Source organism: Lonchura striata, chromosome 2 (genome assembly GCF_050655825.1).
Source record: "Lonchura striata isolate lonStrDom1 chromosome 2, ASM5065582v1, whole genome shotgun sequence".
NCBI classification, from domain to species: domain Eukaryota; kingdom Metazoa; phylum Chordata; class Aves; order Passeriformes; family Estrildidae; genus Lonchura; species Lonchura striata.
Window position 1 is genome coordinate 1,027,062 of NC_140704.1, and position 24,901 is coordinate 1,051,962.

Below are 24,901 nucleotides of genomic sequence, written 5' to 3' on the forward strand. Positions count from 1 at the left end.
AATCCAGCTCACCTGGCACTACACAAGAGCAAACCAGCACAAAAACCTCCCCAGCCTACAACTACAACTAACAGGGCATTTGCAAGGGCTTCTCTCTCAGTGCCTCTGTAAAAACCAGCAAAAATGTTAATTTTTAGAAAGTCTCTCAGCCAAGGTGTAACCAACAGGTCCAACATAAGGATCCTCCTGGCACACAGCACCCCCAGAGCAGCAGCAGGACACAGCTGCTCCCCACCAGCTCCCTGGCAAGGCTGGAGATTCTTCCAGAACAACCCCTGAGGTTTATTCTGCTTTCACCCAGGACAAACCTTTGCTGTGCAGATCAAAGGGTCAGCAGTGTTCTGGACACCCAAAATCAGAATGTGCAGGTGTGTCCTAAAGGGGCTTAAACAAAAGACAGAGAGAAAATGGAATCAGAACAAGGGGTGATGGGTTTAAACTGAAAGGGGAGAGATTTATATCAGATATTGGGAAGGAATTGCTGGCTGGGAGGGTGGGCAGGCCCTGGCACAGCTGCCCAGAGCAGCTGTGGCTGTCCCTGGATCCCTGGCAGTGCCCAAGGCCAGGCTGGACAGGGCTGGGAGCAGCCTGGGACAGTGGGAGGTGTCCCTGCCATGGCAGGGGTGGCACTGGATGGGCTTTAAGGTCCCTTCCTTTCCAACCCAAACCATTCCATGACTGTATCAAACACAGGGATGTATTTACATCCACGCACCCCAGAATGGAGAACTCCCTAATCCCATTGGAACTACAAAACATTGGCTTTCCTCAGCTTTGGAGCAGGAAAACCAAGAAGGAAACTGCAGGCACCAACCATGATTTTACCAAGTTACACCAGATTAAGGAATGTTGTCTGCAGTGTCAGCTCAGGCCCTGCTGTGGGCAAACAGGAGAAAAGTTTGGATTTCCCACTCCCCTGGGCCCTGCAGGCTGCCACAGACACAGCTTCAAACCAGACAGCTCCTGGAGAATTCCCAATGGTCCCTGGCATTTATCAGTGTAAGAAAACATGAAAATTCACCAGCCTGGGATCTTCTCATGTTTTCAAGGCTTGTGAGAACCCCGGGCTTGCTCTGGGGTCTCATGTGGTGGAAAAGTCTCTCCTCCAAGCCGTGCTTCCAAAGAAAAACTCTGCAGCCTCTTGTTGTTGGGTCTCAAGGCAGTTTATTGCAAATTATCTAAAAGATTTTCATCTCTGTCTACTGTGGTTTGCTCACAGCTCAGGCAGAGGCACACACACCCTGACATCCTCTCTGTCTGTGTCTTCTTCTTCTCCCTCCCCACCCAGGGCTGCTGCTCTCTTTTATATGATATATTACGTATTACATGTTTATAGTTTTCCCCCAATACCTACTACCTGTATTACAAAGTGCTTTTCTACTCTAAACCAATCTGTGAGTGCCAACATCACCAAGAACATGGAGGTGAGGATGAAGAAGGAGGAAGAACAGGATCAGCCCACTTTCCTCCATCTTAGAACTTCTGACCCCCATGTACAAAGTAAAACCCCCCTGGACAGGTGCTAAAACCCCCCTGTACAATACTAAAAAAATTTCCCTCTGTTTTGTAACTACTTTTACTATCCCATCTAACCCTTTGTGAGTGCTTGTTCCACCTCCAAAGTTGGTAACTCATCCCATGGCTCAAACCCAAAATCACAGCTGTTTGCAGCTGCCTGCCATGGTCTCAAATGCTTCTGACCAAGGCCTGGAACCTCTAAAAATGTCTGAGGGACATTTTGAGTTCCAACAAAGGCTGATGCCTGCCAGGTTTCATAACTCACGTGCCCAAACTGCCCGTTAATATCTGCTCACCTACAGCAGGTCACAGCCTCCTCGTGTCCCTGTCCTGGAGGATGGAGGGGATTATCCCCTGGGGACGTGTGGGTGGGCAGGGAGCTGCAGGTCCCAGCTCAGGACAGCTCAGGGAACACTTCCAAACCCCCCTAACAGGGATTTGATGGGACAGGATCCATGCAGAGATCAGCGGGGTGCTCCTGCAGCTGAGCTTTGCTTGGTGCTGATGAATGGTGGAACCACTGACCTGTGCTGCTCCACCCCAACTCACAACTGCCCCAGTCCTGGCCTGAAAGTACAACAGAGATTTTGGATTTATTTAAGTCCCGGCTTTTCAAGTTGGAAAATTATTATTGCCGTAGATTTTGCATGGATGCTTCAGAGGAAAAAAGGAAAACCCACCAAATTTCAACAGAATACAGGCTGGCAGTGTGACCAGGATAGTAGGATAAAAGCTCTGAAAATACATGTTATTTGGTTAATAAATATATAAATATTTCCATGAAGGTAATCTATGTACATTTCTATAAACTCAAGTTTCATGCCCAGATGTGCTCTGAACAAAGAGCAGTATCTCAGCAGATCAGTGTGACAGGTTAAATAAGCTGTGTCTTTGAGGAGAAATATTTCACGTGTGCAGGAACACACGAGGAGAGTGATCCAGGCATTCCTCAATCCCCAACAACCAGTCCCAGCAGAGGTGACAAACACTGCAAGATGAACCCACCCCACAGCAATCTCAGCACCTCCTCTGCTCAGGGATGGTTTTTGATGAGCTGAAAGAATAGGATTGGATGGGATCTTGGGAAGGAATCCCTGGCTGGGAGGGGGGGCAGGCCCTGGCACAGGGTGCCCAGAAAAGCTGTGGATGATGCCCAGAAATGCCCAAGGCCAGGCTGGGCAGGGCTGGGAGCAGCTGGGACAGTGGGAGGTGTCCCTGCCATGGCAGGGGTGGCACGGGCTGGGATAGAAGGTCCTTTCCAACACAAATCATTCTGGGATTCTAGGATTTTGCTGTTACCTTTTCCATATCAATTTTGGGACGATGATGATGATACAGCAGATGCTTCATCACTCTTTTTAGGCAAAAGGATTGCAACTTTTGATTTTTAAATTATGCCAGACAGCAACACAAATAGTGTTGGAGGAATACATTAAAAACCAAACAATCTTTTATTTTCCACTGCACAAACAGAGCAGGTTCAAAGTCTCAATCATCATTTGATTTCCCTGTGAATTCTCAAGAGCAAAAACGTGAATGTGGATCGGAAGGAGAAGGTAAAAAAGGCATTTACACCAGTGCAGACACAGGACTGCTGCTGCTTCAGGGCTAGAAATCACTGAGCTTCCTTGCTTATTTTCTGGAATCTCCTGCTACTGACCCAGCTGCTCCTTGCACATCTGAAATCTGAGTGCCCTACAGCTCTGATTACACCAAGCACCAAATCTCCCTTGTTTCTTCACACACAAGAACCTCCCTGAGCTCCTGCCCGTGGAGCAGCGGGTGCTGGGACCAGGGGACACATTCCCCTGCTGAGGACAAAATCCAAACTGCCCAGGGCTTGAGTGACCCACTGTCTGACAGCTGAGTACTCCAAATCTTGCTGTTGTAGAGCCTGGGCTGCCCAGTGCAGAATGACAGCTCCTCAGTGTGCCTCTGCAGCAGGAGCCTGCACTGCAGGGCAATGAATGAGCACTGTAAAACAGCCCTGGCACAGGGCTCTGCTCAGGTGGGTTCTGCCCTGCTCCTCCTCCTTCCAAAAAGCTTTTCCAGGAGCCATGGCTGCTCAGCAGCACAGAGAGGATAAATTTTGGCTAGTGTCAAAATAGGTAAACCATAGGATCAGAATTCCAGGGACACTTCCACTGTCCCAGGCTGCTCCAAGTGTCCAGCCGGGCCTTGGGCACTGCCAGGGATCCAGAGGCAGCCACAGCTGCTCTGGGAATTCCATCCTAGCCTCTCCCCACTCTCCCAGCCAGGAATTCCTTCCCAATATCCCATCCAAACCTTCTCTCTCTGTTTGAACCACTCCTTGTCCTATCCTAGCTGAACTCCCTCTCCATTTTTGTTGGCTTCTAGACTAGAGAGCATCCTCTGCTAGAAAAGTTAATGACATTCAAAAATCATTGCACAGACAACATGAAGTGTTAGAATCAATTCAAATGAAATCCATTCAGAATATGAGCGTATTCCAGAAGTTTTCAGAGGATTTGTTGCCTGAAAGTTTTCCACGGAAAAGACCAGATTAGCAAGAATTAAGCAATATCTGTGTCCTGAGATACCAAAATAACTAAAATATTAAACTCCTGATTACACAGTGACTTTGTCAGGACCCCTCTGGGATCCAGCTAGGCAGAAGTCACTCATGGAACATCCCAAATTCTCCTGGCAAATTCAGGAGAAGCCTCAAAACATCACTTGACCTCCCTTATGTGGGGACAGTGCTAAGACCTGCCAGAACTCACAGCTCAGCTTAGGCAGAGCTTTGTTAGGCCAGCTCTGAGTGATCCCCAGCACAACCAACCTCTCTCCACCCCAGGAACAAGAATTTGGGCACTACCAGGGTGCAGGAGAACCAGGGAAAACCAACACTCTCCTGTTATTTCAGATTTCCAGCTAAAATCAGAGCTGGTTTGTTCTGGGAGGTGCAAGCAGAACGTGATACCTGTACCTGGGGAAAGGGGAGATGGGAGATAAAGGTCAGGGAAGTGCAGCTAGATAGGGTTAAGGTCATTAACATTTAGTTCTTTGCCTCTTAGCTCACAGATCACATTTCCAAGGCATAAAGACACTCACCTTACCCAAGCTTTTCAGGCCCAGATTGAAAAACAAACCCACCAGAAAAAAAAAAAAAAAAAACCCAAAAAAAAAAAAACTCCATTTATAAGGGGTAAGTTTTCTTTTGTTGAAGGTGCAGAGTAAGACTCAAAGCCATCTTGTGGATAAATTCTTGGACTGAGCTGGAACACATTCATTTATTCTGCATCAAAATTATGGGTTTTAGGGATTTTTAAGCAGTATCACTTCCTAGCAAATTCAAGGTAACAGAGACCAGCCCTGAAATTACCTGATAAATTCTTCAAATGTTTATTTACAACCGCAGTAAAATAATTAAGGTTTCTAGAGGAAAAAAAGTTTCTAAAGCCAACAACAACAACAAAAAAACCTGGAACAGAAGATGAGCAGTCACTTCCCGTTATGCAACTGTCTGAAAAAACAGATTTGTTCAATTCAGCGTGAAAAACTGGGCTGGAGTGTGAGTACCCACCACCAGCTGCTGACAGGTTACAACAAGGTGCAGACAGCTGAGTTAAACCAGAAGCAAATTGCTGCAGGACCTGAGACAGATAGGGGAACAGACCCCAAACACACCCTACAGAGATCCAGGGCACTGTCACCCACTGTCCTGCACCCTGCAGCTCCTCATTTCAGGTTTTTAAATCTATCTCTGGTTACAGTCCTGGCAGGACCAGCCCGAGGTGAGGAGGGCAGGAGCATCCCAGAATTCAGATTGGGAAAGAGCTCCAAGGTCACTGAGTGTGGCCCACCTTGTCCCCAGCCCAGAGCTCTGAGTGCCACAGCCAGGAATTCCTGGGGCACCTCCAGGGATGGGCACTCCAACCCTCCCTGGGCAGTGCCAAGGTCTGAGCTCCCTTTCCATGGGGAAATTCCTGCTGCTGCCCACCCTGAGCCTGCCCTGGCCCAGCCTGAGGCTGCTCCCTCTCCTCCTGTCCTCGGCTCACTGCAAACTCCTCCCAAGTTGATGCAGAGAGAGGAGAGAGTTGTGCACTTTCACTTTGCTGCATTTTTGAGGGTTCAGTCACAGTAAACAATGATTTGGATAAGAACTACGGGGAAAATAAAAACAAGGGAGAGATTCAGCACCTTCAGTGATTCCATCCCCACAGACCCTCTTATCCTGGGAAAGCAGAGGAGCAGCTCTCACCCTGCCTGTGTTATCAGAGCAACGACAGCCTAAGCCCAGGGAGCTGCTGCAAGTGTTTGCTCTGATCCTTCTGTGCTTATCAAGGAAAGCAACTCCTGCTCTGAAAATGCAGCAGGACCAACAGCAGTTTCCTCATCAAGATTGGAACCAGTACAAAGTGTGTTACTTCACACCCAACCAAATAAATCAGTGCAGACTCACTGCTCAAAAACCTCAAATAATGCCTTCAGAAATCAAAAGCTGCATTAAGAAATACTGAACTATGACTGCATGAAAATGCTTCAGAGGTACCCATAAAATTAATTTCCAGCATTATACTTAATCCACCCGATTTCTATTTCTCACAGCAATTGGTATTCAGAAAGTTCTGTGGTTTAATGCACAGGTTCTTACTGCAAAGACCAATTAAAAAATAATTACACCATCCAGCTTTTAATCTGGACTTAAAACTGCTCAGCTCGGACTCATTAAAAAAAAAGAAAGAAAAAGAAAAGCCCAGCTGTTCATATGTTCATCCACGATTTCACTTGCTCCTGCCTGGGACACAAACCCACTCCTGCCCCTGGTCACTCACCCAGACCCACAGAAAAGCAGAAGTGCCGAGGCCATGGGGTGTGGAGGTGTGTGAGACCCACCTGCAGAGCTGCCCAAGGACCTGGAGCTGCTGAGAGACCCAGAGAGGCCCCAGAGCTGCTCCAGGGCTGGAGAGAGCTGGGAATGTTCCCCTGGAGAGGAGAAGCTCCAGGGAGAGCTCAGAGCCCCTGGCAGGGCCTGAAGAAATGGAAAGGGACAAAGGATGGAGGGACAGGACACAGGGAATGGCTCCCACTGCCAGAGGACAGGGATGGATGGGAGATTGGGAAGGAATTCCTGGCTGGGAAGGCAAGGAGGGGCTGGGATGGAATTCCCAGAGCAGCTGTGGCTGCCCCTGGATTCCTGGAAGTGTCCAAGGCCAGGTTGGACAGGGCTTGGAGCAACCTGGCATCATGGAAGGTGCCCCTGTCATGGCAGGGGGTGGCACTGGACGATCCCTAAGTTCCCTTTCAGCCCAACCATTCTGGGATTCCAGGATCCAGCAAAGCTCCTTCACTGCTGCTGGGTGCCTGCACTGCCAACAGTGCACTCGCTGCTCCAGGAATGCACCAGGAGCTGGGAATGCTCCCTGGGAGCTGGAGGGAATTGCTCCCTGCAAGCTGGGAATGCTGTGACACTGGCCTGTGCACCACATCTGACAGCTCCTGAGGAAAACAAAGCTGTGGCAGAGCTCTGCTCCTGCAGGAGCTGGGGTTTGAGGCAGCCCCACCAGGAGGGATGCAGCAGCTCCAACCCCAGCTCACTCTCCCAGGGATTTAAAACCACATTCCAGTGACAAGGGAGACAAGTCTAACACATTGTCTCACATGCAATTCCATTATTTTTACTGTTCTCAGCATTTCTTTAGTTGGCAGAAATAAAAGATTTGTACTGGAGTTGCAGCAGCTCCCAAACCTTCCGGCCTCCCCTACACACAAATATTGCAATTTAAACTGGAACCAGCATGAGGCTCCCAGTGCCTCCAAGGACAACAAAGCAGCTTATCAGGGTGAGAAACTGAAAGAACAATGAATAATACAACTTCTGATGTTTAAAGTTGACTTAGAATGAAGCAAACTCTGTTTCTGGCACATCACTGAATTCCCACTCAGCAAGATCCCAGTGTCAGCCCCCACAAGCATTGCACAAGCTGAATACTCAGGGCTTGCCCTTACTACAAATAGTTTTCCCAATCAACTGCTAATTTTAAAGCATCAGTTTCATAATGTTAAAAACAGAAACAGGTAGAAAGCACAGAAGGCACAGTGAATCAGCATACTATGTTTTAAAAGGAGTAACTTAAAATTATAAAGCCAAGAGAGCCACTGATACATAATTTTTAATTTCAATCTTGCCTGGCTTTACCTCAAGATCTAAGTGATGTTTCTCAATGAAGATTGGGACCGCATTTCTTCACTCTTCTGTAACCTTTCCTCATTAGAGTGGTTTGGGGTGGAGGGACCTTAAGGACCATCCTAATCCATCCCCTGCCATGGCAGGGACACACCTCCACTGTCCCAGGCTGCTCCAAGTGTCCAACCTGGCCTTGGGCACTGCCAGGGATCCAGGGGCAGCCCCAGCTGCTCTGGGCACCTGTGCCAGGGCCTGCCCACCCTCACAGCCAAGAATTTCTCCCTAACAATTCAAATCCACCCTCCTTCAGCTCACAGCCATTCCCCCTTGTCCTGGCATTTGGTGCCCTTTGTAAAGAGTCCCTCTCCAGCTCTCTCCATGTACCTCAAAACAGTGTAATTGCCAGGAAAATAAATACAGCAAATCCACAATCCAAACTGCTGCTGACCTCACCTGGGAAGCTGGGATGGCCCAAGGCTCCCAGCTCCCCCAGCACGACCCCACAGCCCAGGCTGGGAGCAGCAAACAGCTCCAGCCCTGCCCAGTGCCCAGCTGGGCACCAGGATGAGCTCATTCCCAGCAGCAAACTCCATCAAAAAGCTTTTTGTTGCAAGCTGCTGTCGTTCAGTTTGCTTGGTTTTCCCATTAATTAGCAAAGATGTTTTACAGAAAGATCCACTTTATCATTCAGAAAATGTTCAGTACTTCCACCCTCTCGTTCTCTTGCACTTCTACCTCTTTAGATTTAGAATATTTATAAGAATTTTTAAAAAATTTTAGCCAAATTGTTAGGATCATGAGGGGATGAATTCTGGAGGGGCCTTTTCTTTGGGTTTGCTTTTTTTTTTTTTTTTTTTTTCTCTTTCTTTCTTGGGTGTTTAAAAGAATAAATACTTTCAGGTTCTACTTTCAGGTCTGTCCATCCCCTTCCTAACCAGGCACTCCAGGTTTTGACTTCTGTTTAAAGAACTGTTTCTGTGTTTCATGCAAGAAACTTTCTGGAATAAAACAAAATTAATTCCAGGCTGGTTTGGGTTGGAAGGGACCTTAGGGATCATCCCAATCCACCCCATTCCATGGACAGAACACATTCCACTACCCCAGGTTGATCCAAACTGACTTTGGGCACTGCCAGGGATCCAGGAGCAGCCAGAGCTTCCCTGGGAATTCCATCCCAGCCAGGAATTCCTGCCCAACGTCCCACCTAACCCTGCCCTGTGCCAGCTGCAATGGTGCAGAATTCAGATTTGCACCGTACAGCCCAGCACTGAAATCACAGCACAGGGACTTTTATTAACAGCCAGGCCTGAGGAATGAGGAGGACACAAACCAGAAGCCCTGCAGTGTTTAGGAATCAAAGAACCTCTGATTATGTTCTGTGAAATGCCCAACCCTGCAGATCTGCACTGAGGCACAGGCTGCCTATTCCCAATTCACTCACCAGAAGGAAGCTCAGATGCCTCAGAGAGTTTCACTCTGTGCTGGGTTTGTTTTTTCCTTCACCCCATCATGTGCAGCCTCAGCCAGACTGAATGAATGAGTCACTTAATTAACCCAGAATTTACACAAAGGACATGGGAGAGCAAAAGCCTGCCTTGAATCTGGCCAACCCGGTGAGCATCTGAAAACACTCCATTTTTCTTTTTTTAAAATATATTTTAAAAAGAAATCAGTAGAATAACAGAATTCAGTAAAAACTTGCTGAGAGAGAACAATCCACATGCAACCTCCACATTAAAAACCATAAGATTTCAGTCAATTCCATAAAACATAGCCTACATCCCCTGTTTAGGAGATGAAAATGCTCCTCCCAGTACACAACCCCCTTTTTTGGTATTATGCTTCTGGAAAGTACAATATAAAGCATTTCATCTAGAAATCCCAGCTCGTGTACTTGGAGAGATTACCAGAAAAGTCTCACACACAGGAGATAAGCAGGGACAGGAGTGTCCAGGGTGAGCTGCAGGTGTGAAACCTTGTGCTGAGGACAAAGGTGACAGTGGCAGCCACAGATGATCTTTTTGATTTGCCACTATTGAGACTTCAGAGCTGGGTTATTTCCTTGCACAGAGCACTTGGCTTGGAGAGGGAAAAAGGCATTTTCTGCTGCAGAGAAGAAGGAGAGCCCCTGAAAAAGCCAAAATAGGCACCTGAGGCTGGGGAACTCTGCTGGTGCCACCAAGCTCTGGGTGCTGCCACAGCTGCAGGGAAGGGATGGGAAAAAAGAAAAAAGTGGGGAGTGCAGCACTGCCCTGCTGACTTACAAACACATATCACAGCCACTGACTCACCTCGCCCTCCTGCTCTGCTCTTCATGCTCTATTATTTGCATTTTTTCCTCTGACCCAGCTTTTTTTTCTTCCTACCCATAAGCCCACAAAAAAAAGTTGAGGCTTGAATTTAAAGCATTAACAGGATTGCTGAAAGAAAACTACTTTGAAAAGCCTGTTATCACTCAGAGAGTGCAGCTGGTGGATACCCAGCCTCCCTTTGTAGCTGGAATTCTCTAATAAAGGAACATCTGAGCTTAATCCAAAGCCTCTGCTTCATAAATAATGAGATTCTGCAAACCTTCATTTGAAAACTCACCTAATTTAAGGCCAAAATGCAGGTGCTCCGAGGCACTTTGGAAGTTTCCTTGCTTTGAAGCAAGGGTTAAAAATTCAGTATGGAAAATTACACTGCTCAAGGTGATCTGTGTTAAACAAGATATCCATCAGCAGAGGCCCCCCCTGTTTCACTTCTGTCTTTCAGAGGATCATTTCCCAATCTCTGTCTATATTGCACACCTCAGGTTTTAAGTTGGGAAGTTTCTTTTAAGTAATACAATTATCTAGAATAAAGCAGGGTGTTACACTTGTACAACCAGGATGCTCTGATGCATTTCCATTTAGATTAACTATTTGCATTACTCCTTGTGCTCCCCCCACACATTTGCAAAATTAGTTCAGTACAATGTTTAATTATTCAAATAGAGCTGAAAAAATAACTCCCACTGAAATTTTGATGAGGTGTTAAGGATCTGTAACCCGCTTCCCCCGTCCTCAGGCATAAACTGCCATCTCTTAATTAAAAAAATTAGCACAAGCTAAGTTACTGAATAGCACAAACAGCTACATGAAAAATACCCAAAAATAATTCCACATGGATATTAAGAGCAAACTTGGCACTACACGATTTCTTGTTGAGGTCAAATTCAACTGTTTGGTTACATCAGCACCTCAAAATGATCTTGGAAGAAGTGAAGCTTGCCAGGAATTTCACTGGGGAAACGTAACAGGCACAGTCAGCATATCTGGCTGCTGAAAAATGATTCCACAGATAAATTACACACTAGAAAAAATAAACATATCCCACACTAGCAAGAAAACCAGCTTCATTTTGATAAATCGTGGGCATTTCCCATGTTTCTGCAGGCATATCCCAGCCCAGGGAAATCAATATTCCACTTTAAGTCCACGGGGAGCTCAGAGTTGCAGGGGCAGAGTGTGCAGGGAGTGTGGTGTGCTGAGCCTCAACTCCAAGGGCAGGAGCTGGGAAAACTCAGCCAGTTCAGTGACTCCCTGCCAGAATCTGCATCCCTGCCTCCCAAAAACCCTGCTGAGGGACAGCAAACTGCCCTGGGAACTTCCATTTTTACCCCAGCAGCAGCAGGAAAAAGCAGTTTTCACTCTGGTTCCTGCACAGTGCCTGGCACTCCTGGGAGGGAAGGGGAAGGTAGTGAGCTCCTTGGAGACAAAGCCACACGCACAAATTCAAAAATAACTTCCACTCATGGCTACAAATGCATCGGCCAAAGGCAGCACAGCCCCTGGAGGGTCCAACTTGGAGACTTCTGGTGTCTGGCAGCACCTCATGGAGGAGAGGAAAAGCAGTTTGGAAAGGGTTAAATCCTCCAAGAGGAATCCTAGATGTGCACGGGCAGCTCTGTCCTCACCACAACCTTCCTTCCCCTGCTCTGCCCTGGTCACTCCCTCACTTAATTCCTTAAACGTGTTCCTCTCACTTTCCCAAGAGCACTGGAGTTACCTGTGCCCTCACGAGCAAATTTTCTACTCTCCTGTCAAACAGTCACCAAAATAACTTTGCTATTCTCCCAGTGTCACTTTTGGAGTATTTCCTTCTCTCATTATATAACCACAGAGCTCTGCTTTAAAAGGGAATCTCCTTTTATCACAGGAAGTCAAAGCCCAAGGGGAAAAAACATCAAGTCTGTGGTATGTTTGAACAAGACACCATCAGCTGATGCCAGGCAGAGTCAGGATTTCTGGGAGCAGGGTTCAATTCTGGGTTCCAACAGCCTTTTTAAAAGGTCCTTGTAGCAAAAAATGAAACCCACCCTACACTGCAGACGTTCAGAAAGCCTAAAACAGGATCTGAGCAAACAAATACGGGAGGAAAAAGCAGCTGGGAGCTTTGGAGAGAGAGCAGAGCAGCAGGAAAGGGGGAGCAGAGGGAATCCTGTGCCACAAACACAGCTCAGGGAAAGGAAGGGGAAATGCAAACCATGCTTGGGAGCTGAAGGCAGCACCTGAAGGGACCCCAGGACTCCTGTGAAGGCCAAGCTGCAGGCAGGAGAAGGTGCCAGGCTCTGCTCAGAGCCAGCACACAGGGATGTGCCCACGGGCACAGTCTGGCAGCAGCAGCAGCAATTACTGCTCCTGCCAAAAGCTCAGCTCCGAGGTGCAAGGAGCTCCCCCAACGCCTTCAAATTCATCTCAATTCCTTCCAGGAGAGGGAAATCCCACAGAAGCTGCCAGCCAAGGGACACAATGCACTAAAATAATGCAGAACAGCACAAGTGAAAGAGTTGTTACAGTTGTAAGGACAAGCCAGTGACTGATGCAATGAAAGAATCTTGCGAAGCTGATAATGACAAAGGTTTTTTTCACACCATTGACACCCAGAGGTCTCAAATGTGCAGCTCTTGGGATAAATTTGGGTTGCAGCTGTGCAATACAGCTCTACATTCATATTTAGAGCTGTTAAATCCTGGTAAAACCACCACTGCTTTTAAGGGAAAATACAGGCAAATTATAGCATCCCTCCTTAAAAGTGAATTCCCCAAGCTGAAAATAGTTTGGACCAAAAGCAAATCAGCTCGAGTCAAATCAAACCAGTGCTAATGCAGATATACATCCCCATAAATCCAGTCATTCACCAATTACACCCCTTCAAGCTCCTAAGAGGGTCACTTCAGGACAAATATGTAATCCCAATGTGACACTTGATCCTATTGCCCTACATGCTCTGCCCAAATCCCAATGCAAAAAAAGTACATTTTATCTAAAAAAAAATACCCAGTTAAAGAAAATCCGGCCCTCAGAACAGAAGATGGAAATATCCTTTAATTCTCATGTCATAAATGCTTAAATAGGTTAAAATACAGCCCAAGGAAAATTAGTATGTATGCTTTAAACATGAAGATATCCTGGGAAAATTAACCCTGCAGACTACATACACTGCAGTTTCATATATAAATGCAAATTTGTGATATCAAATACAGCTCCAGCCAGGCACAGCATCCTGCAGTCCCCACTGGGGTGGTGTCACAGGACCACCTGAGATGGACATCGTGTGCCAACCCCACAGCCTGGCACCCCAGAAGGACTGAATTCCTCAGTGAGCCCCTGAGGGTGTGTCCATCATCCTGCAGCACCCTGCCCATGGAGGTGGAACCAACCTCGGCTCCGGGGTCCCACCCTGCACACCTGGGCAGGAGCAGCCACTCCAAGCAGCCAGAGCAGCTGCTGAGCTGAGCTGAGCAAACACCCCCAAAATCAGAGCCCCAGGATGGGCTGGGCTGGGACCTCAAATCCCACCCAGTGCCACCCCTGCCATGGCAGGGACACCTCCCACTGTCCCAGCTGCTCCAGCCTGGCCTTGGGCACTGCCAGGATCCAGGGACAGCCACAGCTGCTCTGGGAATTCCATCCCAGCCCCTCCCCACCCTCCCAAAATCCCACCCAGCCCTGCCCTCTGGCAGTGGGAACCATTCCCTGTGTCCTGCCCCTCCATGCCTTGTCCCCAGGCCCTCTGCAGCTCTCCTGGAGCTCCTGCAGGTCCTGGAAGGTCACACTGAGGTCACCCCAAAGCTTTTCCTCTCCAGGTGAGCATTCCCAGCTCTCCCAGCAGAGCTGCTCCATCCCTGGGATCAGCCTGGAGCCTCCTCTGAGCTCTCTCCAGCAGCTCCTGCCTATGCTGGGGTATGCACTCAGAGCTATGTAATCAACAGTCCTGAGCCTCTGCATCCACAACATCCCAGTGGCAATCCAGCACCAGGCCACCACACAGTCTATTCCATTTATTGCTTTTTATGGATATCACTTCAATCCACAGCTCCCGCTAAGTAAGAAGTCTGAATGATCCACCCATTAACATCCAGAACCCTTTTGCTAATTGCTCTGATTTATGACTTAAAGCAGAAATTATTCACTCCCACCACAAGAGTGCAAAGGAAGGAAGAGAGGGTGACTCAGTTCTTTGTCTCATTCTCTGCCTCCCCCATCTGCAGAGCCTCATTCAGAGCCTCTGCTGGAGCTGCTTGGGCATTTTTGTCTTTGCTTTCCCAGTTTGGAAGTTTCCCATTATCTAATTAACAGCATTGAAAGTATCCATGGACAGCAGCAAAGCTTCTGAGATCCCTTAAAACCAGTACTGATAAGCAAAGGAGCATTTTTAACAGAGAAATGCACTTAATAATGCTGCAACAGAGAAATGGCTGAAATGGAGAGGTTAAACACAAAAAACCCCACAAAGAGGAATATACCTCATCAACAACACCAAAATCCCCCATCCCTGGAAGTGCCCAAGGCCAGGCTGGACAAGGCTTGGAGCAGCCTGGGATAGTTAAGGTGCCTCTGCCCATGGCAGGGGTAGAATGAGATGATCTTCCAACCCACACCACTCTGGGATTCTAGGGAAAATTGACATTCCAAATTCTGTGCTGCCTTTGGTGTGAACAGCATTTCAGTGCACCAGAAAGGGAACCTGGGTGCAGAGAGCAATGAGGGTACAGGCAGGAATTAAGCACTTGGAACTGCTATAAAAAACACCATTTATGACATTTAAAAACACTTTCTTTAAGCTGCTGTTTACAGTTGGGTTTTCTTCAGTATTTCCAACAGCATTTCACATCCAGCATCACTGCTGGTTTCACATCATTGCTGGTTTTCTCCCCAAGTGTGCATCAAGCTGCACTGGCCCACAGGGGAAGGGAGCAGATGGACTTCCCCAGCAGATGTCACTTCATCAGCAGATGGCCCTGCCAGGAGCACCTCCCAGGGACCTCCAAACCCAGGAACACCTTTCAGCACAGCCCACCTCCTCCTCCCAGTGTGCCTGAAACCCAGGCAGATCTGAACTACTGAGAGTCGGGTGCTTAAAAATGCCCAGTGCTTTCCAGAAGGGATTACAGGGAGAATGTCAGTGAATAACAACTTTCACATTCCCGTTTGCATCCTGCTCAGAGCAGTTCCCAGTGCTTCACTCTGCCCTGTCCTCACTGCTGCCTGCCCTCAGGGTCCCTTTCTGAGCTGAAACGGAGTTAACAGCAACCCCAGCAACACTGAATTTGGATTTGGGGTCTGCCTTTGATGAGGGGTCTGCAGCCTTTCCCAGATGTGGAGAGGCTGCAGGAGAAATTCCCCTGGGATGCAGGGTCCTACCTGTTCTGCCCAGCCCAGCTTTCCCACCATCTCCCACAAACCTGCCCCTTTCTCCTGGAAGTGACCTCTGTGAAGCTGAGGATGGTGCCAGGCTCTGCCCAGTGACAGGACAAGGAGCAGTGGCCACAAAGCAAACCACAGCAGCTCCAGCTCAGCAGGAGGAAGAGCCTCTCTCCATGGAGGGACAGCTGCCCAGGGGGGCTGGAGACACCCCAAACCCACCTGGACACACCCCAGGGACCCTGCCCTGCCAGGGGCTTGCCCTGGGTCATCTCCTTCCAGCTCCAATCATTCTGGGATTGTGCCTGGCAGCCTCAGCCTTTCCAATGAAACTTGGCCAGGGATTTTTCACCCCAAGCTCTTATTCATCCCACTGACAGCATTTCCCCACCACATTTTCCCCAGCAAAGCCAGTGATGAGTGCTTGGCATCCCCTTCTCCAAGCAGTTGTTTCTACTTCCCCTTTAACAGAATTGATGCAGCTTCTAAAATGAGTTGTAGAAATCCCACCTGAGTGCCGACCCACTTCTCACTGCCCCACTTCACTGCACTCAACTTCTGGCACAACAACCTGATAGAAAACCTGAAGTGGAGGAGGGCTGGAACCTCAAACCAGTTCTGTTAGAGAAAATCAAGTCATAATATGGAAACAAACCCTCAGTATCAACTCCTGGAAGGACAAACTGCCAGAGCATCTCCAGCCAAGAGCCAACACACCACAGCCCCTGCAAGAAACACGTGGGAGGAGGCAGAAATAAGAGCAGGTAAAAGCACCTGGATGTTTTTCTACCCTCCAGAGGATTTTAAGCACTTCACAAACATAATTTCACTTACATGGAGATATTTGCCCCAGTCCTCAGTGTGAGAGCTGAGGGTTTCCACTCCCAAGAATGAATTGAGCCCCGGCACTTCGGGAGTCACAACTCCAGAGTATGTAAACACACTTTGAAATTGCTCTGATAAATGCCCCCATAGCTTTACTTTGTTTAGAGCAAGTGTCAACACCCTAAATTCAGCTGAAAAACAGCTTTTGGGGATGATGTAGCCCTAATACAATTTTACAAAAGACAATGACTCACTCCCAGGCGGGAGCGTGTTGGAAGTGTATGACCTAATGCTCAGAGACGTTTTGCTTTTCCAAAAACGTCCAGTTGGTTCCCAACCAGTGCAGTTTTTAAAAAAGAAAGTTTTTGCACACAGGAATTTACACGGTTACCTCATTTTTTGTCTTTTTTTTCCAATTCTAGGCAAAATCCAACCAGCTGATGTGCAGTTTCCCCACCCTCAACTTCAGCCTTGTCTTTCCCTATCATCCCATCCTGGATTTGTTCTCCAGCCCCTTCAGCCCTGGCTGTTGGAGGCCAGAGGAGCCCTGCCCCAAGGTGCCAGCCAGCACGAGGAGTTCCTCAGCATACAGGGATGGAGATGTTAAAATCCAAGTGTCAGGACACACCAGACAAGGAACGTGAGCAGAACAAGCCTACTCCATGCTCAGCCAGATTCCCCAGAGTCCTGCTGAGGCTCCCCCAGCTGTGAAGGGCTGACTTGTCAGATGTTCTCTTCAGCCAGCAGCTGGGCAGCTTTCTGAGGAACTTTGTTCCAACACAAAGCCCAGAATCCTGGGATCCATTTACAATTCCCAGCCTCCCTGCTGCTGCTGACACTTGCAAACACCCCGGATAAAAAGGGGCAAAGTGTAGGAAGAAACTGGGAGTGAGTGACACAGGCTAATCAGGATTTTAATCATGCTAATGGATGTGATTAACTGCATACTTGTCCCAGAAGCTCCTGGGAGCAGCCTGACGGCCAGCACGCAGCCGGGGCACTGCTCATCCCACCTTAATCCACAGCCACACCACGAGTGGCACGTCACCTGAACCCTCCTCCCACCCACACAGCCACTCTTGCACCCAGCCAACACGCTCCTTTTGGGCAGGGGACAGACCCCAGCACGCTGCTTGTCCGTCTTAAACTCTCTTTACAAGAGGAGTTCCAGCTCCAGGAGGCTGGAAATCCAACCTTGGCAAAGGAAAGCTAATGCAGGGCCTATTGCTTTACACAAACCTCCCTCGATAATGCAACTACAACTCCTGTTTGTGTTTGCCAGTTTTGTTCAAATCACAGGGACACTGTGAGCTTTATCTCAGCGCTGCTATCTTGCTACTCCCCGGAGGAGCTACCAATTCAGCAGCTGCCACTCCATCCGAGAGAAGTTCTCAGAGGCAGGGAATAAAATAAAGTAAGGCAAGGATTAAAAGAGCAGCAAGGAGCAGCCTTTTCTAAGAGCAAGGGAAGAAATCAGCCCCTTCCCTCCCTGTCTCCAGGGGAGCACAGAACAAATAACCCAGAACCCTCCCAGCTTCCAGCAGACATTTCCAGGGAACAATGTGCATTATGGAGATGGAATACACCATCATTTACATGCACAGCCATTTTTATCCTACATATAAATTTGGTGTCTCTCCTATTTTCTACATCAGCAATTGCAAAAAGTTTTGCTCTCCAGCATGCCAAACTATGGGCTCTCGTGGCAACACACAGAAATTAGTAATTTACTCAGAGGAGTCTAAGACTGATCTTGTTTGGGGCAAATCCTCAGCACTATCCTGATGCAATTTTTAAGAGTGCTAGAGCGTGACACCCATGTCTGCTCATAATCCTTCAGAGTAAGATTACCCAATAATTTTAAATAAATTTAGTATTTAATAATTTCTAACGCAGTATCAAGAAACCAGAGCAACACAAGGCACCAGTGTGAGCCACAAGTATTTCATTCTCCTCATTACCAAGTTAAAATCCGCATAACATCCACAGCAACTGATTTCACTGACCTTTTCTTCCCACAAGAAATTCCTTCCCATGTGTGCAACACTAAGCCATGGAATTGCTTTCTGAGCTGTAGGAGGAGGAAACCCCCCCCCACAGGATGCAGGGGTCCTACCTGCTCTGCTCAGCCCAGCTTCTCCACCATCTCCCAAGAACCTGCTCCAGAGGACATCCACCCTTTCTTCTGGAGATGAACTCTGTGGAGATGATGCAGCACTGGTGGCTCCAGCTCAAGGCTCCAGCTCTCTGCCCCCTCCCACGTGCTGTAATGACAGACCCCTGGCTTCTCTGATCTACAGCTGACTATAATTTCATTTGCCTTCAAGGAGGAAAAAAAGAAAGCACAGAAATAATCAGTTCAATTGCTGTTAAAAGCACGAGGAAGCTGTAGACAGAGACATTTGACTAAGCAGGAGTTTCATCTGCTTCATTTGATACAGGAAGCACAAACACAGAGTTCCAGGAAATAACTCTGCCTTTCAGAGCACTATCAACTTCTTCAATTTGCCTTTGAAACTCCACAGGTACCTACACAAATTATAATTTTGTTGTCTGCAATCTGACTCGCAACAACACGATGAGTAACACACCTTGAACTCTTCATTCTCAGCGGAGGAGGCTGGAATTTTATCTTCCAATCTGTGTCTGGCTTAGCAAAATAAATTATTTGGGGTTTTTCTGGACCAAACCAAGGTATAGTCACACATTATTTCGCTTTCAAGTAACCATCACTTTCATTTGAATTGCAAGTAGCTTGAATTCATGCTGACAGACTTAAACCCTGTCTGACCAGTGGCTTCCCTGAGTCATAAGTTTGGTGTAGGTCAGAATTTGGAAGCTTGCACATCAAGACAGTGCAGAGACAAATGCAGTCCAGGAACTGAGTGGAGGAGACATCACCGGCTCAGCAAACAGGTGAGTTTAAGCCTGAGGTACACAAGAGCAAGAACATGCAATGGGTGTAAACCAGATCTGAACCCTGTAAGGACTCAGAGCTGACTGAATGGCTCAGATTCATTTATTTCTAGGGAAGACAAGCAACCACTAAAACACTACAGGAGTTGGGACCTCAAATATAATTACAGCCCCATTGGCTGAAATTACAGCTGTGTCAGCCCTTTTACCAGCAGGAATACGTAATTCATCTGCTTCAACTGAGCACTCCTCAGACTGCACATAACAAGCTTAAAGCTGGAAATCCAGTCCTTCCCCAGCCTCCACTCAGCCTCACCTTCTGCCCCTCCAAAACCCCAATTTGCTTCTGTTCTCACTGCTGCTCGGGCTGCTGGAGGCGTGGGGGTATTTGATAACATCACAGAACAGTCTGGGCAATCTCTGCTATTTAAAACCTTGACTTAAAACTGCCTGGTGTACCTGGGAGGGAACAGACACTGAACTGAACCCAAATAGTTCAGAATTAGTACTGCCACCTGTAAATGACACTTACCAGAGTAAGGCCAGGTTGGCTCCAGTAGTGTCTGCAAGCCCCTGGTGTGATTATTCACCCAAACAGGGCTGCACTCAGCACTTACCACAGCACTCACAAGCTTCAAAGCTCCCCACAGACAAATCAGGCAGCTTGCTAAAGCAGATCTCCAGGTCTGCTGCCAGGGTGAGGTGCTGCAGCTGGCAGAGAGGAGCCCTGGTGTCCCACGGTGTCCCCACTGCCTGGCATCAGTGGGCAGCACAGGACAGCGCCTGGCACAGCCCTGCCTTTGGAGGAGCAAGCTGATAAAGTCAGGATCTGCTGCCATAAGAGTCCTCCAGCAGCCTCCCCGTTTGCTCCTTAAGGACAGGAGTGACATAATCCTCTCCTAATATCAGCTGAGGGCTCGGGGGGAACCAGGGTGACCCACAAACTGTACCCATGGCAACACCGGGCTCTAGCTGAACTCCCAGGCTGGCATCTCCAAACCACTGACACTTCTTTGTATTATCTGATCTTTCCCTGATGTCATTTCTGCAGAGACACACAAAAACAGATTTAATAATATCCACGGCCTTCAGCTTCAGAGTCAACAATCACAGTCACAAACAGATCAGCTATTCTGCCTTCAAGCTTATTATTTGTCACTAACATGTAATTATTACCAAACAACACAAAAGACACAGGATATTGCTGCTGTTGCAACAGCAAGCAAGTTAAGCTCTTTTTCAAACTGAAAAAGCCCATCTCTTCTGATGCAAGCAGGCACAAAAGAATAAAAAAGTTTAAAATTTAAAGAGCCCATGAATCCCGCAAAATGCATCTGGAAGGATAATCAGAAATTTCCTTGCTTCTCACAAACAAAAACAAACAAAACCACAAAAAGTCAATTTGACAGACAGGTCTGTCCAGCCAATGTCATAACTGTATTGTCAATAATTCTGAGTTACAATTTTTCTTTCTCAAATAAAAGGAGTTAAGCTGCAATAGCACCTGATAGATACAATACCAGCAAAACATACCAGATGGGACATCAGGCCCTGGCAAGGAGAAAAGAAGCTTTAGAGTTGTAAAACTCCAGTGCAGTCCTGTCCCTTGAGTTTACAAAATGAAGCTGCAGCAGCATCACACGCTGAGCAGGAGGAGGCCCCGAGCAAGGCTTGTTACTGCACACTGAAACACTGAGCAGGACTTGGACGCCTATTGTATTATTCAAGAAGCCTTCCAGCTGGAATTGTAAACTGGGAAGAACATGGTTCATTGAATGGATGAGTCCAGCTTTAAAAACAAATAAAAACTTTTTTAAAAACTCTAAAATCAATGGGCTAATCTACTAAATCCATACAGAAATCAGGAGAAGGAAATAAGCGAGGGAACGACCGAGTAGGAGAGATCAAGAACCACCTAAAGAAAAGAGACCTGAACATCCAAATTCAGCATGTTCACAGAGCTTTTAACACACCCCTCGTAGAGAAGGAGAGCGTACAACACTCATACTACCAGGATACACTCAGAAGCGGCTTTTGGCAGCAGAACAGCATCAAAACTTCACCGCCTCGAGCTTGAACTTATTACCAGCAGCCCCGCACCGCGAGCACGGGTTTAACTGCCGTCCCTCCCAGCCCAGCTCCGCAGAGAAGTTTGCTCATCCCGAAAGCGGGCCCGCTCGGCCGCGATGACTGCGCACAGGCCTGGCCGGAGCCTGGCGCATCCCCGGCCCGCCACACCCAGCGCTGCGAGCCGCGCTCTGCCCATGCTCATCCTCAGCCGCGGCCCGCCGCCCTCCTTATAAAGCCGGCAGCGGAGCCGCAGCGCCGGGCAAGGACGGGGCACGGAAAGTTCCCCGCCGTCCCGAGGAGAACTGCGGAACCGCTGCGCCGCCGTTGAGCGAAACCCCCGCGGGAGCCGAAGGGACCCCGCGGGAGCAAGGCCGGGGAACGCCCGGGACCACCACCCCACCCCGCCCGACCCCCGGACCCGGCCCGGCCGCCTCCCCCGGGCAACAAAGCCGCGCCCCGGCAGCGCCCGCTCCCTCCGCCCGCTCCCCCGGGAGATGCTCGGGGATGCTGCGGGCGCTCCCTGCGCGGCTCCCGCGCCCCGCAGCCCCTGCCGCCTCCCGGCCCGGCCGCGGGCACCGGCGAGGCCGGAGCCCCCGCCCGGCCCGCGTCGGGGAGCGCCGCACCCGCAGCGCGCTGTCCCCGCGCCCCGTGCCCGGCCGCAGCCCCCTCCCCGCGGCCTTACCGAGCGGCGGGGGCGCGGGGCAGCGCCGGGACGGAGGCGCCTGGCGAGCGTCGCTGTCCCCTGCGGGCCCGGCGGGAGGAGGAGCGGGGAGCGGAGCCGCGCTGGCCGCGCGCCGAGCGCACTACCCTGCTGGCTGGGGGGGCGGGGCCCGCGCCGCCCGGCCAATCAGCGCCGCGCCGCGCCCGGCAGCGGCCAATCAGCGCCAGCGCGGGCGGCGCGCGGCCGCGCGGGGCGGAGGCGGCGCCGCGGTGAACGGGCAGCGCGGTTGGGTGCGGCGCGGGGCGGGGACTGGGGCGGGGCCAGAGCGGAGGGCGGGGCCAAGGGCGGTGATGGAGGGCGGGGACGCGGCTGAGGGGACAGAGGAGCTGAGGGGGACAGAGGAGCTGAGGGGACAGGGGAGCTGAGGGGGACAGAGGAGCTGAGGGGGACAGAGGAGCTGAGGGGACAGGGGAGCTGAGGGGGACAGAGGAGCTGAGGGGGACAGAGGAGCTAAGGGTACAGGGGAGCTGAGGGGACAGAGGAGCTAAGGGTACAGGGGAGCTGAGGGGGACAGAGGAGCTGAGGGGACAGGGGAGCTGAGGGGACAGGGGAGCTGAGGGGAGCGGGCTGGAGGGACAAGGTGAGGGCATGAAGGCGATCCCATGGGAAGCATGCTGTGGGGCAGGAAAGGGCGATATTTAAAGAGGGAGAGGAAGCCCTGGGAGCGTGCGCACGCCTGGGTGGCACAGCACTCGTGGCTGTGAAGGAGCCGAAGGAGCCTGGTGACAAAGCAGGGCCCAGGGACAGATGGAGCACCCAGCCGCCCCTCCAGGTGGCCGAACAGCGGGGACCACTCGTGCTGCTGCTCATAATCCTCCACGGCCCTTCTGGCCCAGAAAGGCAGCCCTCTGTGCATGCAGGAGGGCAGGAGGAGAGCAGGAGGATAAAGGGATGACGTGTAGCCAGCAGGACGGTGAGGGATGAAGGGATGTGTTTTTACAGTTACAGAATCGCAGACTGGCTTGGGTTGGAACTGACCTTAAGGATCATCCGGTGCCAGCCTCTGCCATGGGCAGGGACACTTCCACTGTCCCAGGTGCTCCAAGCCCCATACAGCCTGGCCTGGGATCCAGGGCCAGCCACAGCTGCTCTGGGCACCTGTGCCAGGGCCTGCCCACCCTCCCAGGGAGGAATTTCCTCTTAATAAAAATCTAAATGTACCTTCCTTCAGCTAAAGGCATTCCCTGTGTCCTGTCCCTCCATGCCTTGTCCCCAGTGCCTCTCCAGCTCTCCTGGAGCCCCTTCAGGCCCTGGAACTCCCGACCCTGAGTGTCCCTCTTGTCACTGCTCTGCACTCGGACACCGAGCCAGCGACCACAGCTGAGAGTGACCATCAGCCCCTTCCTCACCCACCGAGTGCTCCACCCGGGAAATCCCTGTCTCCCCAGTCTGGGGACAAGGATGGAGTGTGGGACAGTGTCCAACTCTTTACTCAAGTCCAGGTGGGTGACACGGCTCACTGTTCCCTCATCCACCAGCACTGTCTCCTCCGTTGTCTGCCCTCAGTGAAACCATTTCCCGTGGCTGAGGTGACAGCAGTTGATGCAGTGACAGCAGCCACGGAGGGTTGATGTTCCATGGGAGGAACATCCAGCCTCGTTCTTCAGGGATAAACCATTCCAGCGTGGTTTGGGAGTTAACCCGGGCAGCAGGCAGGGAGGGACACCGGCCCATCTGTTGACAGCCAGGCTCCTGCATGTCCCCGAGGGCTCTGTGTCACCCATCTGCCCAGAGGGAGCTGCAGAGCTACTAAATCATGAAAATACATGACACGCTGGCCTACCAGATAAGCAAATCAAAGCACGGTGACTAAAACTGAAATAGGTGTGTCTCATGTCTGGTCACTGGAGGGAGGAAACACCCTTGGCATGAGGTGTGGGAGGGGGCACACCCCATCCAGGCAGGGTTAAGCTGCACCCTCTGCCCACCCCTCTCCCAGCCTCCCAATCCTGGGTACCTTTCCAGGGCTGGAGCCGGTAAGGGGAAATCCCATGTCCTGATGAAAGGCAGATCCATAACAACTGCTTGTACCGTGTGCTATTTTTAAGCTCCAAATAAAATAGCATCCTGATGGCTCTCTTTAGGAGGGTTGGGCAGAGGTTTGAATTTCAGAGCTGTCCCAGCCTACCCTGATCATCGGACCCTTAGAGATCCCTCCCTCTCTCTCCTTAGGAATTCCACCTCTCTTCCCCTCTGGAGCCTTTCTGCTGCCTGTCTCCTAGAGCAGGACAGTACCTCCTGTGTCTGTGGAACAGACTAAGTAACTCAACAAAAAACAGGGTTTACAACACAATAATACAACAAAAAATACACATCAGTGTGTGTCTGACCACTGGGCTGACTGCTTTTGGCTTCAAAAAGAGACTCTGGGTTGTTCCTTCTAAATTCTGAGCCTAGAATTTATTCCCCAAAAGAAAAACCTGAGAGCCCAAAGCCAGGCCTTCACTGCACAGTGATCACACAGGAGCAAACCTTTGGTGGATTAAGGACATGGTGTGCCCAGGCTTTGGGATTTCCTTCCATGGAACCAAGGAAATCACAGAATAACAGGGAAGGAAGGAGGGAAGGAAGGAGGGAAGGAAGGAGGGAAGGAAGGAGGGAAGGAAGGAAGGAAGGAAGGAAGGAAGGAAGGAAGGAAGGAAGGAAGGAAGGAAGGAAGGAAGGAAGGAAGGAAGGAAGGAAGGAAGGAAGGAAGGAAGGAAGGAAGGAAGGAAGGAAGGAAGGAAGGAAGGAAGGAAGGAAGGAAGGAAGGAAGGAAGGAAGGAAGGAAGGAAGGAAGGAAGGAAGGAAGGAAGGAAGGAAGGAAGGAAGGAAGGAAGGAAGGAAGGAAGGAAGGAAGGAAGGAAGGAAGGAAGGAAGGAAGGAAGGAAGGAAGGAAGGAAGGAAGGAAGGAAGGAAGGAAGGAAGGAAGGAAGGAAGGAAGGAAGGAAGGAAGGAAGGAAGGAAGGAAGGAAGGAAGGAAGGAAGGAAGGAAGGAAGGAAGGAAGGAAGGAAGGAAGGAAGGAAGGAAGGAAGGAAGGAAGGAAGGAAGGA

The 24,901-nt window shown here is 49.9% G+C and overlaps 1 protein-coding gene across 18 annotated transcripts in view; it reads right to left on the bottom strand.

Moving 5' to 3' along the window:
- The window catches only part of MAP4 (microtubule associated protein 4), a 152,935-nt gene extending 130,941 nt beyond the window's left edge, over positions 1 to 21,994 (bottom strand). For 8 of the 18 annotated variants that reach the window (XM_085572844.1, XM_085572843.1, XM_085572840.1 and 5 more), the window contains exon 1: positions 21,830 to 21,980. The gene's annotated coding sequence lies outside the window, so the exon portion shown is untranslated. Of the gene's footprint in view, positions 1 to 21,163; positions 21,372 to 21,829 lie in introns of those variants that run through there. The other 10 variants (XM_077790018.2, XM_085572846.1, XM_085572849.1 and 7 more) reach the window with 5 other exon arrangements.
- Between the last annotated feature and the right edge of the window lie 2,907 nt (positions 21,995 to 24,901).